We start from the raw sequence: 19,640 nt of genomic DNA on the forward strand, positions 1-19,640 counted from the left end.
GAACCCCTCCTTTCCTGTAAGGATCCTCGTGACTGCATTAGGCTCATCTGTAGAATCCAGGAGAAGCTCCTCGTCTCAGAATGCACGTTTCTTACAATTGATACATCTACATTGACGCATCATAAATACTCAAGGTCTACGGTTTTCATTAAGGTTCACTTGTGGTGTTGAACATCCTATGCATTTGAACAAATGTTTGATGATGCGTATCCGTCCCTTTGGTACTATACAGAGTATATTCACTGCCTCAAAAATCCTCTGTGCTTTGACTATTATCTTCTTTCCACTCTACGATTCTTGGAAACCAGCGACGTGTTTTTATTGTGTCTACAGTTTTGCCTTTTCCAGAATGTCAAACAATTGGAATCGTTCAGTACGTAGCCTTTGCAGATTGGTTTATTTCACTTAGTAATATGTATTTAAGTGTCTGCCATATTTATTCATGGTTTGATAGCTCCTTTTTTTTAGCACTTAATCATATTTTATTGTCTGCATGCACCAGTTTATTTATTCGTTCCTCTTCTGACAGACTCCTGGTTTCAGTCAATGACGCTTGATCTCATTCTCTTGACAATGTCTTTCACACATGGAGCAGAAGCGCTTTTCATTATTATTTTCATGAAGTCCAGCTTATTGTTTCTTTCACAGATCATGGCTTTGATGTTGTATCTGAAGTCACTGCCATACGCAAGGTCATGCCGGTTTTGTCTCGTGTTACCTCCTAGGAGTTTCATGGTTTTGCATTTTACATTGATGTCTGTGATCCATTCTGAGTTAATTTTGTAAAGGGTGTAAGGTCTCTGTCTAGGTTTACATATTTATTTTTTGCATGTAGATGTACTGTTTGTTCAAACGACTGTCTTTGCTCTGTTATATTGTCTGATTCTCTGTCAAAAATTGGTTGACTCTACTTACGAGGGTCTATTTCTGGGCTCTCTATTCTGTTCCATTGACCTAATTTTTCTGTTCTTTCATCCATATCACCTTGCCTTGTTTACTTATTTTATAGTAATTCTTGAAGCGAGGTAGTGTCAATCTTCCAGTCTTCCTCTACTTCAATATTATGTTAGCTATTCTGTTGTTTCTTTTGTTGCCTTTCCATAAAAAATTTAAAATCATTTTTTTCAATATTTACAAAATAACTTGCTGGGACTTTGATTGGGATTGCATTGGATCTGAAGATAGAATTGGAAAAAACTGACATGTTGAGAATATTGAGTCTTCCTATCTGTGAAAACGGAGTAATTTTTAATTTTTTAAGTTTTTCTTTGATTTTGTTTATCAGAGTTTTGTAGTTTCCTTCAGATATGTCTTGCTCATATTTTGTTAGATTTACACATAAGTATTTCATTTTAGGGGAGTGCTAATGTAAATGGTATTGTGCTTTTAATTTCAAATTGACTTGTCTATTGATGGTATATAGAAAACCAATTAACTTTAATATGTTAATTTTGTATCCTTCAGCCTTGCTATAATCGCCCATTAGATCCAGGAAGTTGTGTGTGTGTGTGTGTGTGTGTGTGTGTGTGTGTGTGTGTGTGTGTGTGTTTTCATCGATTCTTTTTGGTTTTCTACATAATCATGTCACCTGTGAACAAAGATAGTTCTATTTCTTCTTTTCCAAACTGTATACCTTTTCTTTTCCTTACTTGTCTTATTCTATTAGCTAGAACTTCTAGTGCAATGTTGAAAAAGAGTGGTGACAAGGACAATTTTTCCATGTGCTTGATCTTAGTAGAAATGATTTGAGCTTTTCACTATTAAGGATCATGTTAGCTGTGGATTTTTTTGTAGCTAGTCTTTTTCTATTGAGGAAGACCCCCGTAAGCCAAGTTTATAGAAAGTTTATAATAATGAATGAGTGATTGATTATGCCAAATGCTTTTCTGCATCTATTGATATAATCATGTGATTTTTTAAAAATCTATCGATATAAAGAATTACATTATTTGATTTTCAAATATTAAACTAGCCTTGCATATCTGGAATAAATCCCACTTGGTCATCATGTATAATTATTTTTATACATTGTTATATTCAATTTCCTGATATTTTCTTGAGAATTTTTACATCTATGTTCATGAGAGATATTGAACTACATAGTTTTCGTTCTTGTAATGTCTTTGTTTGGTTTGGCGTTAGCATAATACTGGCTTCAAAGATGAGTTAGGAAGTATTTTCTCTTCTATCATCTGAAAGAGGTTGCAGAGAATTGGTATAATTTCGTTAATATTTGGTAGAAAGTACTAGTGAATCTATCTAGGTTTAGTGGGGTTTTTTTAAGGTTATTAATTATTGATTCAATTTCCTAAATAAATATAAGTCTATTTAGATTGCCCACGTCTTCCTGCATGACTTTTGACAAATCGTGTCTTTCAAGGAGTTGGTTCATTTCACCAAAGTTGTCAAATCTGTAGGCATAGAGCTGTTCTTAGTATTCCTTTATTATCCACATGTACCTAGGATCTGTACAAACATATGTTTTAAGACAATAACCTGGATGATGTCTTCAGTATGAACTGTCAAGGGCCAAGCATGGAAGCCAAGCACCTGGCTAGAAGATGATTCCATTAGTCCAGCCGAGAAAGAATGGCTGTTCAGGCCAGGATGCCAACATTGACAGTAGCAAGAGAACAAGATCAGGCAATAATTACTAAGGCTTCTGTCCAAGGAACTGGTAGAATATGGAGAAGATTGTGGGAGAAACATGTTTGTGAGACATATTAGACCTAGCATTTCGTTTTTGGCACGCTAGAGTTGAAAATTATATTGATACTTCAAATGGAAATGTTGAAGACAGCTGGATCTACAAACCTGGAGTTCAGTAGAGAAATTCAGGCTGAAAACAGAGATGTGGGTGGTATTTAGAGGTATGAGATTAGATAAAATCATCAAGTTTTGGTAGAGAAGAGATTGTTTCACCAAGCATGGCCTGAATCACTGCAACGAAATGATTAAAAAGATAAAAGGGAACTGACAAAGTAGCTGAAGAAATGGTCAGTGAGGCGAGAATAAAACTGTGAGAATTTGGTGTCGTGAAATTCAAGCGTGGCAGAATTTAAAGGAGATGAAGATTGAACACTATATTGACAAATGTGCTGGGCATCAACTGACGGAGCAGTTTGGCAAAAGCCGGCTTGGAGTAAGTTTAAGGACTACGGGAGACATAGACTCGGAAGTAGCACATATACACACCCTTTTTGAAGATTTTAACTAAAGAGAAAGAAAGGAATTCAATAGTTACTGAGGTAATGGGATCAAGTAAGGATTTTATCTGTTTCTTTTAATTTGAGAAAAATAATATCTGAAGGCTGATGGAAAACGCCCATTGAACCTAGAAAAGCTGACCGTGCAGGAGAGGATGAGAATACTACTTGAAGTGATGACCTTGAGTACAGGAGAGGAGATGGAATCCCGTGCACAACGGGAGAGTCTGGCTATAGTTGGGAGCAGAGTCAGTTCCATCCCAGTGAAAAGGCAGGAGACAGGATCGAAAGCAAAGCTGAGGAGATGTGGTTATGGAAAGTTGTGAAATTCTTTTTCTTATTTCTTATTTTTTTTTCCCCAATGAATTAGGAAGTAAGGTCAGTAGCTGAGAATGAGGATAATGAGACTTGTTGAAGTTTGGGAGAGAAGGTCTGGATATCGATCTGGGAGAATGGGAGAGTCTATGAACTAAAGAAATAGATCGTGAATGATTGTCTACACTAAGCATCCAGGGACATCATTGTTTCTTAACTTAAAGTGGCACCAGTACACAAGGCTGTAGACTCTCCCCCAAGACGGTTGTTCTCACATGGGCAAGCAGACGAGGACAGCTGCATTTAAGTAGTTTGGGGTTCGCCAAGCAAGCAGAGTGGAGGCATCTACTCTATATCATTGCACATTTTCTTCTGCCTAATTTTAGTGAAGTATAGAATTCCCCAACTTCTCCTATTTGTTGCAAGCCATGGATAGGTTAGGGCAGGAAAATACGTCATGATCACTTAAATATGAAAAAGCTAGTTCAAGCACTTTGACACGTTTTCACGAAATGCTTAATTTTCAGAACTCTACACCATAGAAAGAATCTGTACAGATATGACAGGTCATGCCTGAGGTGATCAATCAAAGATAGGAGAAAGGACTTTGAATAGCAAGCAGGGTTCAGAAGCAGGTTCGTTTTCTGGATTTTTACAATCCATTGATTTAAAATGATAGAAAGTGCTACATAAGCGGCACGCCAACAAGAAGATATTTAGACAATGCTGTGTTAAGAGACCATCTAATGCACCAGAACGGAGTAACAATAAGTAAAAAATGCATTAAAAAAAAGGGAGAGAGAGAGGGAAATTGTTGATATACCTGAAGGCAGCTGAAGAGCCAAAACATGTCTCCGATGAGTCATAGCTGCATCTTCACTGACAATGTGCCTAAAACAATTCAGGACGTTAATTCATATCTCACTATTGCATCACCTTATTCAATAATCACGCCAACACTTAAATTGTATGATCTCTTTTAATTATCGATGCTGCTTTTTTTTATATAAGCATCCACTTTCTTTCAATAGACGCTTTACGAGTCATCATTATTTTTTGGCATTTTCCACTTGTATGGAGAAAAATCATTTATGGAAAAATCTGTCTCCGATTTTATAACGTGCGTCTAAAAAAAAATGAGATAGTCAATGTAAAATTGAGAGACAGATAACCTTTTTCCAGGTTCAAACCAGTCCCGTATAGACAAGTAGACACGTATTAGATGTTTCTGTCTCTCAGTCGATTACACGCAACCAAACCCACATCTATGATTCCTCCCTGTCAGCAGTTTGATTCCAGGGTTTCCTGGAATGCTCCTCTCCCCAATTTGTTATAAATACTGATCAAACCAGATATACGTGAGAAGCAGACAGAGAGTAAAGTCACAGAAAATGCCAACACACTTGCACATAACAAGGAAAAAGGAAGCTATATCTAATTTTTAACGTTTGGTTAAAAATCTCTTTGTATTGGAGTTGATGTATTTAGGTACCTACAGCTCCGTACCTGGGTTAATTCTAATTTAAATTCCAGTGAAAACATTGATTCTTCGGTTAAAACACTCATGTAGAGTTGGGTGGTCTTTACACAGCGTGTATGGCTACCAGAATCCGGCTGCCACGTACCTGTGTTGGTCACACAGGTGACTCGGTGTTGCTCCTTACAGCACTTAGCAGCCTGATGATGATCCTTCAGACGCTCATGGGTGGCAAGGGCGCAGGAGGTGGAGAGCGGAACCGGGTAACTGCAGCTGGGCCTTCTGCAGAGGTTTGGGGCGGCGGGGTTCGCGTCACCTAGAACATCTCCCTTTTGGATCACTGGGCGGTGGGAGCTGTCAGATAAGATCCAGAAACAACGAGAAGCCTCGCGCATATCCCCAACAAGTCAAACCAGCGGAAGCCTTGGAAGATGATGGATTTGCCGCCCCCCGAGCTCGGTGGAGCGAAGCACCGACACAGAGCGCTGCTTAGTCATCTTCAGGGTGAGGCAGGGCGCTCTGAGCAAAGACGCTGCTAAGAAGGAAGTGCATTTCTTTGCAACGAAGATGCTTGAAAAGAAGAGAAGCTCGGCCTGGGCTGCTTTTGAAATAATTGGTTGTAAACAAAATATCATTGAAGTATTCAGGGGTATCTACGGAGACCAAAGACAGAAGGAACCCCACGAGATCACGACGCGTAGTGAAATTATTACAAGCAGTTAGCCAGTGGGACGACTCTCTCACACCGTTCAGGCAAGAACAGAACGCTTAAAGAAATTAAAACTGCCCTCCTAGCTAGACAGACACTTCGTCGGCCCTGCCTTGTGGCGTCTGGGCATTAGGACAGGGCTGAAGGAATTCCCTCCAAGGCGAGCCGCAGGCCGCCTGGCGCGGGACCTCGGGCCGCCAGCCGAACCGCCCTCCGTCACCGCCTGCGACGGCTGGACCAGCCTGGCGCTCTCGAACCCGACCCAAGCGATGGCCTTGAGAGGCATTGAGGAGGCAGAACCGATACCGCCTGGTGGCTGAGCGCACGGAGAGGGTCGACAGTGGAGAGATGTCAAGGGTGGCCCATCCGCTTTCCGACTCCGGCCACGCAGTCCCTGGTGGTCGCGTCACGGGAAGAGGGGCGGATTCGCGGGGCTGGTCACAGGTCATGGTGATTAATCACTGTCATTTTCAACCTCCTGAGTTTAAAGTGCCTCTGGGGTGTGAAAATGGATAGATCGGAAAAAGAAGTTGAATATCTCTAAGGAAAGAGAAAAGAGGGAGAGAGAGAAACTGGTCAGACAGAAGAATGGACAACATAGAGGGGATGACAACGGGAAGCGCGTCTCTCCCCAGCGCTAACCCTGTTCCCGGTGAGCAAACCCGCCCCGAGCCGCTTGGCCCTGGAGAATGAGTCCGCCCCGCGCGCCTGATGCGCACTTCGGGGTGATTCCTGGGAGGAGCCCTCCGGTCCCCGAAGCCCCGCACAGCGGGTCGCCGGGCCCTGAGCGCGTGCGTCAGCAGCGGGCTTCTTCCTGTGGACATGTCACTCGTCCCTCTACTCTCCCTCTCAGCGGCGCTGACGGCATCACAGAGTCACCACGAGCATTGAGAAAACATCTGTAGAGGGTCCCAAACGATGCCTGGACATGAGTATTGATTAGTGTTTTCGAAATAAAGTAAGGAGCGACTGCAGCTATGTCCCCCTGAGCAGTGATGACCGGGGAACGGATCGGTTTAGAAACTCGTCCAAGGTCACAGAGCGGAGACCATTCTGTGCAAGACCGCCCCGAGCGCTTCTCCAGGACGGATGCTGCGACGCCTCTCGACGGTGCCGCTGCACGAAAGGGCTGGTCAAAATCCATTATCTTTTTTGGAGAAGAAGTGCTTTAAGGCCTTCTAATTTCACCACTAATAAGAAAAATATATTCTACGTTTTGATTAGGAAGAGCTGGTAGCACACAGACCCTACATGTTATTTAAATAGGTAGAGTTACTACATAACAGTTTAGATTAAAAACCCAATAAATGCTATGCATGTAATCTTGGCAAGAGCAGTAACAAAGTAGTAACAACTGCAAGATAAACATCTAGTCCAGGAATTAGGTTGGAGATGTGCAAACATTTTGGGCAAGGGGGAAAAATATCTTCCTTGAGACTTTCTTGGGACTATTACATTAGCAAAAGTTATGCTACTTCCCAGAATAGGCATCTAATAGAAGAAAAGCTTCTTGTGGCAGTCATCCATCAAGTTCAAAACAAACCAAAAGAAAATTATGACACTACTTTGAAAATTTTAATAGCACATAGAAAAAAAACTTCTTTTCTCTTTTTTCTTACAGTATTTGTTTTGTATTTATTTCATCTTAAAATCTGAGACATGCTAGTCTAGTATCTTTGTATACCACATATATTAATTACTCTTCAGAAAATGAGTTGAGTCTCACTCTGCAAATGATAACCACAAAAACATTCCCAATTTTGTTATATATCCCTCAATACATTTTTAAATAACTGTTTAAAACTATTTGAGCAATTTTACATCATTGGAAAATTTTAGTTTCCATTTTATAAAAATTTTGAATAAAATTAAGATGAATTTTTGTGTAGCAAAATATTTGCACAGATCCTTAATGTTTCCTTGGGATAAAATTTAAGGTACAGTATTCTTTTACCAATAATTTTAAAGCTTTTGGTAAGTACTATTAATTGCCCCCGAGAAACTGTACTATCCTCTATCAACTCATTAAACTATAAAAATCCGTCTTTTCTATATGCCTCCCATCTGCTGGATATTATCACTAAAAACCTTTTGATAAATGGCAAAATAGAATTTTATTCTCTGCTTCTTAAAATTATTGATATGGTTAAATATTTTCACATATTTTTCATCATTATAATATTTTGTATATAATATTTCTTTTGTAGGCTCATGCCTCAATTTTTTCTCTTAAAATTATATATAAAATGATATATACTATATATTTTTATATATACTATATATTATATATGCATGTACAATTATATATGCATATATATAATTATATGCATATGTAATTATATGCATATATAATTATACATGCACATATATGTAGCATATATATAGTATATACAATGTGCTATAATAATTTTGGACAATTTACATTTCTATTTACATTTCTATTGTTCGTAAATGTATAGAACTCTAATTTTCATGTAGTTTGGTTTTTCAAGTTCTCCTTAATCAGGTTTTCAGTATGTTTATGCTACAAAATGCACTTTCACTCTTTTATATGCTTACCTTTCCCATGTAACTCTTTAGTTTAGGTATGCTTTATTTTGACATAAAATATATGGAAGAGTTCTTATTTTATCCATCATACAATAATCAAAACAATTGTCCCAGAAACAACTATTGGCTCGTTTACCTCTTTTCTAGTCATTTGGAAGAAGTCTGTCTGGAAGCCCAGCGTACAAAATATTCAGCCTCTGCAATGGGAGCCAGAGCCTTCCAGGAGGCAGGCAAAGTGTCCTGAGCATTTCGTGCAGGCTGGCGTGGGACACAGGAGGTTGTCACTGCCGCACGTGCAGGTATGCTCTGCTCTGGCTGGTGACGATCCTGGAATTTGGATATCTCGACTTGGAACTTGCGATGGAAATCAACATCATAGTACCTATACTGTCATTCATAATACGAAACTTCAAGTATGAGAGGAAACAGACATTTATAAGAACTTATGTTTCAGAAGACAGATTTCAATGGTAAACATACTGTTTAAAGAATGGATTGACATTTGCAACAGTCATGTATATATCCATCCATATATATATATATACACACACATATATATGTGTATATATATATATCTCCATGAGAAAAACAGTGAATATTACATATTTAATAATATAAATATAACGAATGCACATCTTTAATATTTTTCTTCCCAATCTTAACACATAAAATTTATACATTTACTTAAATACAGACATTTTTGATTTATAAGAAAGTCCTCAGTGATCTTCTTCAGGTAATGGTGTGGCAAAATTATTTCCCGAAAAGATTTCCTTTAATAGCATCTGCAGACAAACAGGAAAGTGGGGGACATTATAGCACTTTTGAAAGGACCTCTTGGTGTCATCTGCTTGCTGTCGAGATGCCATTTGTTCACATTTTTCTTTCACCTAATACCACTGGAGTATTCCCTCATTGGTAGTAAATTATTTGTTCAATGTAATTTATGAGATTTTCTCAACATGAAATAACCCTTGAGTGAGTCATTTTTCCTATCCATTAGGGCCCATAGCCTTTTGTCCATTTCATGAAATTACCAACCAGGGCAATCCTTGCTTATTAGATTACATCACCTCCACACATCAACAGCTAAAAAAAAAAAAAAAAGCCCTTCATTTTTAAAATAGTATTTATAAGAATGATTTATTTTTTAAATCATTGGGGGATGGCTTTCTAATATTGATAACTGAACATAATTTTTTATTGTGTACACTTTTAAAGAGACACTTTGACAGCGTGTATCAAAATAGGAAATGAATACATCCTCTCACTTAGCATTCATCTCCAACTATTTATTCTAAAGATACTTGGCGTGGTAAACAACTGAGTGGCCTGGCATTTGTATCAGTTGGAATAGCTTGGTCGAATAGACTATGTTGCAATAACAGCCAGCGAACATCTTAGTTCTTAAAAATGACCAAGTTTCTTCTTCGCTCCCCTGCATGAACATCGCAGGTAGGTAAGAACTCTGCTCCATCCCTCCTCACTCCAAGACCTGAATCCCAAATGCTGTTGTCACCACGGCAGAAGAAAAGGCATTTCTTGAGGAATATAAACTAGCGATTAAGTGCTATGGCCTCAAAGTGACAGATGGCCTTTCCCTTAACCACTCACCCCATTCACACTTCCGGTGAGGCCAAGAAATAACATTCTTCTCCGTGCTTAGAAGAAAGAGAGTCAGAAACTTTGGGGTGAAGAATATGACTGACTACCATCATCGAACATCTGAGTGTCCTCATTATGTTAAAAATTGACAACTGTCAAAACAGTTATCAGTGAGAATGGTTTAACGAGTCACTGAGTATGCCCGCATCAGAATCCTATGTCACCATTTTTTAGGTGATTTCAGTCAAAATTTATTGACGTAAAAGATTTCTGATAAATACGGTTGAAGGAATGAAGTCCTGTTAGTTTGTATAAGACGATTGGTCTCATTTAATTAAATTCGTAAGTAGAAATTCATGAAGATATGAAAATAGTATAGAAAGAAGCTCTGACACAGTGGCTGCTATCGCAAACGGAGTAACTGGGTGGAATACTGATTTCTCTATTCAACATTGTTGGAAATAAATACAACTTGAAAATTGTATTAAATTTTATTTATAAGCAAATACTCCACATAGGCTCGGTTTCGACGGTGGTTAAACTTTCTGCTGTGACTGTGAATGGCTTTTCCGAGTTATCACTGTATTTCCTCGTGCTCTTTGCTGAGTATGGTGGCCCTACTGATTTCGTACACTTACTTTATAATCAGTCAACTAAAAATATTCGATTATTTTTGTAAACTTTGTATTTATGGGTATATGCTCTTTCTACTCAAAATGAATGGTTATTAAATTAATTCTTTTTCAATAATCATTCCTTTCGCTTCTACTTGCCATTTATTGCAATAATTTGGGCTTATAGATTATTATAGATAATAGTGAGAGTGGGACAGACACTAGTATTAAACTAGCCATCCCTCCAAAAATTAGACTGTATCTACTGTAATTGCTTGCATCATCAGACATAGACAATACAAGAGCAAAATCCTAGGGCAAAAAAGGAAAACTCTCATGGCGAGCCTCGAAACATGCCCACCTCTCTGCCTGAGGACACTGTCTCAAACGTAATACACTGAGCTGAATATCAGGCAAAGCCCGGCACGCCGCAGAGCTGAGGGGGCAACTCCAGGTCTAGAGCCAAGGGAGGTATATAGACCAGGAACCTAAATTCTTACTGCGTGTGACTCCTTCCCAGACTCTGTCTTGAGCTCTGGTGCAGAGTAAAACACCAGAAGCTTACCAGAGCATGGCTGCTATGGGCTGAGAAGAGAACGGAGATGCTAGAGCCCAGAGAGTGATGAGGGACGTTGGCCTTCCGGCTTTGTCAAGGTGGACAGGTGTCACTAATACCTCTTTAATATCAGGGCATCCAACTGACACACTGCAGAGGCCACCTGGGGAGCAAGGACCTCAGCCTAGAGTAAGGCCTACCCTGGCCCGACCCTCACGAGTATAAAGACCCAGAGGGAAGAGCCAAGTAGGAAGTGGAAGCCTGTTAAACTATAAAGGCACAGGCGCACCCCGGGCCTTCCATAGCTTCTCCCTAACGTGAGTTCAAGGTCAGCAGTCAAGGACTGAACTGGCTACTAAAGCAAAAAAAAAAAAAACTTTCCTCTTCAGTTGAAGATAACAAACTCTCAGGTCTCTAAAATGTCATCCATAATGTCCGAACAACAAAATACTATTAGATATCATATATGTGTGTGTCTGTTTATATATGTAAAATCAGTTTTTTCTAGGCAAAGAATAAAAGCAGAGAATAAAATAAAGCACCATGAGGTGACCCAGATACTAGGTTTATTAGGCAAAGATGATTAAAAAAAAAAACTATTATAAATATATTCAGAGAATTAAAGAAAGATATAGTCTTAGGACTAAATGCGGAATCTCATCAGAGAAATGAAGATTTTTAAAAGAATCAAATGTCAAATCTAGAACCCAAAAGTTCAAGAACTGCAATGAGAAAAAAAATCACTAAATGGGCTTAATACTAGGCTGGCGAGGGCTACAGAAATGGTCAGGTAACTCGAAGATCGATCTATTGAAAATTTTGAAAGTAAAGAAGCGAGAGACAGAGCATTGAGGAAAAATGAACGGAGCCGCAGAGACGTGGGTGGCAACCTCAGACGCGCCAGTCAAGGGCCAGGAGAAGATGGTGAGGATGGAGCCGAAAAGGCATATGCTCCTGATGGACGGAGACGCGTTTTGAAAGTCAGTGGAAAATGTCTACCTAGAGTCCCCAAACCTGAGCGACTCCAAGCCAGCAAGGGTGGAGACAAAGAAAATCACCTGGAGACTTCACATGTCAACTGCTGAAGACCAGACACAAGGAGAAACGTGGAAACCAACAAGCGATCGAAGAGTCAAACGGTGGCGTCAACGGCAGAAAGCAACGACAACAACAAAAGCTACTATCCTTAAATTCTACGTCCAGTGAAAATATCCTTTGACATCAGAGGAGAAAGACGTCTTCAGGTAACTGGAAGCTGAGAGAATGTTCGCTAGTAGATACCAACCACAGGAAACACTCGAGGCTGCCCTTCCCGCTGAGGTTCAATGACACCAGCTGAAAACTAGGGTCACTGGGAGGAACAAAAAGAAAAATCTAGAATTGCTGGGTGACTTGCCCCAGGGACAAGAAAGGAAGGCCCGGGCTCCAGTCCCTGGCTGTGCTCCCTTAGCCGGGCGTGTGAGCTCAGAGGAGGCCCCCGAACTCGGCAGGCCCGGTCGAAGTTACCTGGCCTGGAGAATGTCCCACTCTGTAAGACCCGGAACTCACACACCTGAGCAAACGCCTCCGCGGGCTGTGAACTCTGGGAACGCGGGTCCCAAACCTGGTCTCCAGGTTCAAAACTTGACATCGCCATCTATTCTTTCAAAATAGGAGCGAAGCATCCCCTCTCTCCTGACTCCACACATTTTTACTGAAACTACTTAAATTCATACATTCCTCAAAAAGCTCTAAACGGCACCTACAATTAGTAGTTTGAGAAATCCCGCAACGCATTCTAGAGCACCAGCAACCCAGGACCTCTGTAAATTAAATCGCGTTTGAAGAGTTAAAGAAATTCGACAACCAATAATAACGGTGGCGATAGGTAGATTTACCTTGTTTCTTACTTTAATAGGAAAGCTATCATACGCGCTGAGGGCTGTTGATTTTGGATTAATATTCTTTACGAAATTCTAGAAACGTGCTGCTCTCTCCAGGTTATTCATCACTTCGTTGGGAGTTCCAGCGACAAGGCTGAGTTGAGCTAATGCTCGCTAACGTCCCACCCCCAACCTCTGGCCGCACAAACCATAAACACGCAGGGGGAGTGTGCGAACGCTGCACGTTACACTGCGCATCATTCCCGCCTGGAGCCACGCGCGCGGACGCCGGCGTCCCCCGCCCCCGCGAAGCCGCTCATCCTGCTGCACCTGCCGTTGCAGGAAGGGGGAGACCCTTCCGAGGTGTTCAGACTTCAACCTGGGGGTCTTCTTTGACTCCTCTTTTTCTGCATACCCCACCTCCAGCCCATCGGCCAACCTCAGCGTCTCCCTCGCATTGGATCACGTGAGCTTCCCGCCCCGGCGCCACCCGCCGCCATCAACCTCCAGAACTGGTGCAACAGCCCCGCAGCGTCTCAGCCCCCTTCATGTCACACGTGGGTCGTTTTTCACCCAGTGAAGCCGGGGCGGCCCAGGGCGGGGTCACCAGATGTGTGTCCTCTGCTCTGAACCCCTCAGTGACCGCAGGGTCTGGCCCCACTGCGTGTCTGACCGAGGTGGGCTGAACTGTGCTCCCCCTAAATTTACATATTGAAGCCCTAACCCCCACTACAGCTGCTTTTGGAAACAGGGCCTGTGAGAGGTAAAAAGGGTGAAGCGAGGTCATAGGGTGGGCTCTAAACCCTACATGGCGGGGGTCCTTATTACAAAGGGAAGTCACACCAGAGCTCCGTCTCTCTGTGGGCCGCGTGAGGACACAGACAGAAGACAGCCCTCCGTGGCCGAGAAGAGTGTCCGCCCCAGACACCGACTCCGAGGCGTCTCGCCGTCATCCCACAGCCTCCGGGACTGTGGGAAAGTCAGTTTCCGCTCTTTAAGCCCCCAGGTGGGGTATTTTTACGGCAGCCTGAGACGACGATGCACTGACCTAGATCCCACTCTGTCCTCCCGCCCTCGCTGAGCTCCAGCTGCGTGTCTGTGGGGGGACTCACCAGACACACACCTGTCCCCCGACTTCCCGTTCTGAAAACTCCCCTCCAGGTGTTCCAGGCCCCCGGGCAGTGCCTGGCCATCGTCTTCAGCCATCGTCTTCGTCCCTCGATATTTTGTAAGAGATTGAACTTGCCACATTCTTTTCTCTAACATGTCACGAATGAGCGTAAGTAGCTCTTCATTATCCCGGCAGCTTTGTGGCGGTGAGAAAGGTGTCCCCTTCCCACCCAGTGAGACGAACAAGAGGCCTCGGCCTCCGACACACGCTCCGTCAAGGATTCCTGGTGATTCTCCGCTCCGGCTGGTTGTCTAGGTAAAGGAACAGTCTTTTGTTTGTCTTTCGCGAAATGAACGGACTTACTTTTTAGGAAACACGATTTGTAAGTTTAAGGAGAGGGAAGGTCAAGAGCTAAAAAGGGAGATGACAGCATTCTACCTCGAGAGACAGCAGGAATTGGGGGCGGGTCCAGAAAGAACAGGAGACCAAGTCAGAGAGACGCTGAATGGAGGGCTGGGCAGTGTGAGCACAAAACAGGCGGTAAAAAATCGACCGACCAACCGATGGGTTAATCAATCATCTAAGAAGAAAAATGTTTTCTGTGCCATTTTAAGTTCGTTTGACAGTGACAGGAGACCTCCGATCCCTCCCTCCCACCAACATGCAGGTAAATCTGCAACCCTTACTTCCATAGGAGAGCTTTCGTGTGCTTGAGTTTTTTCTGTGAAAGAAAGTGGTGATTTCAAGGTGTGTTAACTTTAGAAGAACAGACCCCATATCCAAAGTCCTGGAAACTAGAGCTCGGAGCCAGAGGTGACCAGGACAGGTGAAGCACCTGGAAGGCATATAAATTATGGGGATAGCATCGGTTTCCTCGTGGGTGTAGAATACGGATAGATGTGAATTTCATCTTTATCCCTAGGGGCAGAGTTGACGTTGAGATTACAATGTAACTCGGCAAATAGACAGATTTTAATTAAATAAAGAGTAAAATAGAAGATAAAGATCTATTTTTCTTTGACTTTATGAAAATACGAAGTTTATTGTATTTTAATTTTACAGTGTAAGAAACGTCCACACACGTTTTCCCAATAGAAGCCCTATGTGTCATCCACAGGTAGCTCTTAATCCCCAAAGCAGGCTCCCCTGAATGAGAGCAATTCACTCTGAGAGCCTACAATAGAAGAAGCCTTTGTATTTGGGAATGTTGGGTGATTCCTGATGGTAATTTTTGGCTAAACAGTGAAGATAGAAAGTTATTTGAATTGTAAATGAAATTCAAAGACACCATTTATAATGGTTTGAATGTGAATGATAATAAAGGTATCACTAATTTAGAGAACAGAAAATTCAAATCTCTGAAAGTCAAAAAGGAAAAGCCCATTTTAATTATTCATAAGCTGCATTTATTTATATTGTTAGGCTACACACATTTTCTTCCACAAAACTGTTATTTTAAATGGTTTTTTGTTATATCAATATTTTCAGTTAAAAATTAAGAAACATATTTTTTTTTTTCAAAAAATGTGAGACACTCTCATCCAAAAATATTACCCACATCTGCCTCTCTAAAGTACTTCATGTATTTCAATCTTATCTGGCATAAGGAAGAGGAGACGAGCTAACAGGACGCATCCCGAGTGTTGTGGATAACAGCTCTCGTGTGTGTGCTCAGGGAGGGGAGGCACCTTATTTGTACCTGGATAGCGGTCAAGGGTGAAGGGCGTGGTCTTAGGGGCCTTGCTGCCCTGCCACGCTCTAGACCTGTGATGAGGCAGAGACCGCTAATTATCCATTTTTTGTTTTTTCTCTTCTCTCGTGGTAACATGTACTAATGAGCAAGGGTGTTGGAGTTTCGAGATGTGAGGATTTAGGAATATAAAATCATAATTGTTTCTATTAAGACGGCGATAGCCTGGGGAAGCAGAGGGATCGATACTATACTTAGCTATAGTAATAATAAAAACAATAATAGAGGTCATCTAATATCTAAGAATGTACTAGGAAGTTTGAGTAATATATTACTTCTTGGTTTCCAAACGACTTCATAAGTTACACACAGCAGGTATTTTTCCCATTTAAAGAATTTGCTGAAGTAGGTTCATGATTAAAGCAAGGAAACAGAAAAAGTTTAAGGCCATAATATTTGAAGGATTAGAATTACAAATGTAAATTGGCCAGGGAGGAAAATGATGTTGATGGTGTTAATGATAGTAATAGGAATAATGATAATAATAAGATTCAGTATGTTATGGGAATATCAGAGGCCGCAGTAGGGGGGACCGCAGTCATTTCCGTTTTAGGGACGAGTGACGTGAGCCTCCAGCATGCCTACAGTGTGTCGGGCACATCCGGTTATGGGTAAGAGCTGTGACCTTCAGCAGCATTCAGCGTGAGCGGGAGCACAGAGCAGGGAGGGCCACACGGCTAAGATCCATGAGCACGCTGGTGGAGCTTTGGTGACGGACGCGAGGAAGAATTGCACACGCGTGGGGGTTGCCGAATGATGGGTATAAAATCAATCCCCGAGTGGCCGTGGGCAATAGAAAGGGTGTCAGACCCTTCCAGTCAAGGAAGTGGCGAGCAGGGAAAGCAGCCGAGAGTGGAGACGTCTATGCAGGGGAATCGTCAGCGGAGTTTATTGTATTGTCGTTTATTTGCATAGTGGTATTTTTAAAATGCTACATTATTGAATCTTTACCATTCCTCCGATGCCGTCTCTTAATTCTTCTGAAGAAAAGAACGACAAATTAGTCAAATCCATTCCACAGCACCAGAGACTACATAATAAAGCAGTATGATAAAAATGAGTTATTAAGGAAGCAGCTTCTTCAATTTGTTCTCCCCTCTGTGCCAAGGCAGGAAGGAATGCTAACAGGAGACTGAACGCCTTCCAAAGCAATCTGGGAAACACAAATGTTTGAGATGATGAGCGCTCTCTAATTCAAATGCCTCTGGCTATATAGCCTATAACAGCCCATTCCCTATCAATAAGGCTTTAATTAATTATCTGAGCTTCAAACCATTGCGCTCCCTTGATTTCCTTCTGAGAATGGATCTCTGTGATCACTCAGACAGCGAGAGAGAGAGAGATATATATATATATATATATATATATATATATATCAAATAGCAGTATATTTATATATTGCAGAGACAGAGAGACAGTATATATCGTTATATTTATATATTGTTAATAGTATATCATATATTTATATATATATAAAAGAGAGAGAGAGGGAATTTAGTACATATTGCATTTTGTGGAGAGTCCCTATAAGCGACCTGGAGGTGAAGCGTTCTAGGCTACAGCAGCGCCCAGCCCACTCCCCCTCCCCGTGGTCGCTTCATCGTGGGGTCACCACCACGTGGAAGAAGGAAGGGCTGGGCGGATCTGCTCTAGCTGCTCCACGCTGCCAGGACGCGATGCCTTTTAACAGTGCCTGTCACTTCGGGATGACCCTGGGACGGAGAGCGAGCAGACACACACATCAGAGCCCCATCACTACGAGACGGAAGGGACAGCTGGACACCAGGGGCCGTCGGAAACAGACGGCGATGAAATCTGCCGTTTTCATTCTGTGCTTCTCAAACGCTGGCTGCAGAAGGCGCTTTCTGGAGGGAGGGCAGCAGCCAACCGGGCGGGGTTGGGGGCGAGGACGCAGCAGAAGCAGCCTGCCTCTCCCGGGGGTACCCAGGGCCCAGCGATCGGCCCTCGGTGGAGGGGCAGCCCCTTGCCGCCCCCGCAGGAGGGCTGGTGCGCAGAGCCCGCGGGCGAGCACAGAGGCTGGTTTCTGCGCTGCCAGGCCCCTGGCGCAGGCCGGCACCGCTCCGCGTCCTGCAGCGTGGCAGACCTCACGCACCTGCTGCGGCCTCCAGCGGCTTCACCCTCTCGGCTCCTCGTGTCTGCTCCCACGGCTAAGGGCGTCGGCTGCAGCTCTTTGCTTCTCAAAGCTCGTGACGTCGTCAGGTCACGAAACCTGAGATTTCTTTTCTATTTTGGGCATCCAGCACACAGAATCGGTCGCATCTGTCATATTTATGTCATTGCTATTATTATAAGAGGCGCAAAGTATTATGAAAAGTCTCCCCCCTGCGGTGTCTGTGTGTCCTCCCAGGCCACCAAGATCCTACTCTGTCATTTCAGTGTTTGAAATCTTAGCAACATTTGTATAATTCTTTACCAGAAGAAGTTTCCTAGATAATCTCAATCGATTCTCGAAATAACCCCTTAGCCTAGGAAGGCAAGAGATGATCATAATTTCCAATTTACTAATCAATCGACCCGTCGATACCAGAAAAAAGCTGCACATTACTGCGTCCATAACGGAGAACACCTTCGGCGCCATCCGCCTGGCCTTCTCCGTTCCTCGTGTGACTGTCACTTCTTGACAGTCTCTCGCTTCCATGCCCCTCCCCCTAAGCAGTCTTGAAAGCTCAGCGCAGCTTATACCTCCTCCATTTCCTTTAAAACCAGTATGGCAGCTCCGAGTCCTGGGGGGGCACGGCCAGACCAGAGCCCCCTTCCACCCTGCACTGGTCCCCGGCCAGCGCTCACCTCCTGGTTCCCCGGGTGCCAGACGTCACACCATAACCTCGACATGTAACCAGCTCTCCTGAAGGACAGCTCTGATTACGTCACTCTCCCGGCTCCTGCATCCACATGTGCCATGAACGGACAGCTGACCTCCGCATCCCCGGGCCCCCTGTCTGCAGATTCAACCAACTGCGGATCGGAGTTTTTTTTAATGTTACCGCGTTGCTGGCGTTTACTGCACAGTTAGGCCTGTGAGGGTTGCGTCGGCACTGAATGCAGAGAGATTTTTTGGTCATTATTCTCTAAAGGACACAGTGTAACTACTATTTACATCGCATTTACATTGTGTTGGTATTATAAGTTACAGGAGGACATGCTTAGGTTATATGCAAATGCTCTGCCATTTCATACGAGGGGTGTCTGTGGGGGGTCCCAGAACCCTTCCCGGTGGATACTGAGGGGTGACTGCAATATAAATTCCAATGTGACACTCAAGGCCTTCCACCATCTGACCAAACCCAGATTCCTAAACTATGCTCTCAATAACGACCCCAATGATCCTGATCTACCGCTAGTATCGGGTGATATATTATAGCATTTACTGGGCTCCGCCAACGATCAAGATCTATCAAGAATCCTCAGCATCGTATTGCAAAGATAATGTATTAGTCTGCCAAGGTTACCATGGCAGAACGCCCACTGGACGGGCGGCTTAAACAGTAGAGACGTATTCTCCTGGGTTCTGGAGGCTACAAGTCCAAGATCAAGACGTTGGCAGGACGTGGCCTCCTCCCTGTGTCCTCTCGTCGTCTGTATGTGCGTCGCTGGTGTCTCTTCCTCCTCTAAGGCCTCGGATCCTACTGGATAGGGACCCACCCTCATGACCTCACTGACTCTAATCACCAGTCTCTGCCTGCAGTCACAGTCGGAGTCAGAAGTCTAACACGTGGATTTTAAGGGACACAATTCAGTTTCTAACGATACTATGATGGCAGCCATTTTATTAGAGAAAATTAAGAGTTTCTGAAAATTATGCAACTAATTCTACAGAGAGCCAGGATTTTAACACAGGTCTTCTGACCTCAGATAATGTACCAT

The sequence above is a fragment of the Pteropus medius genome, unplaced genomic scaffold (assembly GCF_902729225.1).
Source record: "Pteropus medius unplaced genomic scaffold, Ma_sr-lr_union100, whole genome shotgun sequence".
Taxonomy (NCBI): Eukaryota; Metazoa; Chordata; class Mammalia; order Chiroptera; family Pteropodidae; genus Pteropus; species Pteropus medius.